Source organism: Miscanthus floridulus, chromosome 16 (assembly GCF_019320115.1).
Source record: "Miscanthus floridulus cultivar M001 chromosome 16, ASM1932011v1, whole genome shotgun sequence".
Classification (NCBI taxonomy): Eukaryota; Viridiplantae; Streptophyta; class Magnoliopsida; order Poales; family Poaceae; genus Miscanthus; species Miscanthus floridulus.
This window is the reverse complement of record NC_089595.1, coordinates 113,652,496-113,653,478: the sequence shown is the minus strand read 5'-3', so window position 1 is coordinate 113,653,478 and position 983 is coordinate 113,652,496.

The window sequence follows — 983 nt, the reverse complement described above, 5'->3', positions numbered from 1 at the left end:
ATATTCTTGCAAACTAGTTGTGGCAAGCTTTTTAGTGTAATTAGAATTGAGAGCTTGCTTTGTTATTTTAAGTTCATCTAGTGGAGCTCTTTAGAGTAGGAAGATTGAGAGCTCTTAGTGAGTAGTATCTTTACAAGTTGTGTGCCTAGTAATCATTGCAACTAGAATTGTTGGATATGTGGCTTGCAACCCTTATAGAGCTAGAGCAAGTTTGCATTTCACTATTTGTCATACTAATCAAATTGCTCTAGTTGATTTGTAGATTTTTAAATAGGCTATTCACCCCCCTCTAGCCATATTAGGACCTTTCAACCACCGGTCAAGGCCCTATTGACGCCAGCAGAGGTGGCAGCGGCTGTGACGGATGAGACACAGTTGGATGCAACCGTGGTGGTTCCCGAGGCAGCGGCGTGATCCGTGCCACCGACCGTCTAAGTGACGGTGCCCGACATGGGCTGGACGGAGGGGGACGTGGCCGAGGGGTCCCCGAACATCGTGGCAGTGCCAGAGAGGACCGGCAGGGAATCGTCCCTGGCCCTGACATTGGGGGCAGCCATTCGCCCACACGGGACGAGCCCCTGCTCCGATGGATGAATCTGCAAGACCCGACGTCGACACTCTTCACCCTCGACGATGTCACTGAGAGCATGGAGCGGGAGAGTCTCGACGAGGGTATTGCGGTCGTGATAAAAGCCTTGGACCATGCCAGGGGCGCCCTGCGTGAAGTCGACGTTCCCACTGGTCGGGTATTCACTTGACCTTGCCTCTCCCATTCTTCTTTCTTCATGTATTTTTGTGCTCTGACATTTATCTTTTTCAGTCCCTTATCGCTCGCAGCCGGAAGAAATCCCAATTCCTTCACGAGCAGAAGAACTGGGACCGCCTCATCGAAGAGGCACGGCTGCACGGGGATGTGATCGCCCAGCTTGTTGCTGCTCAACAGAGGGTGGCCGAGCTGACTCTCCTTGCCAAGGAGGCGGACA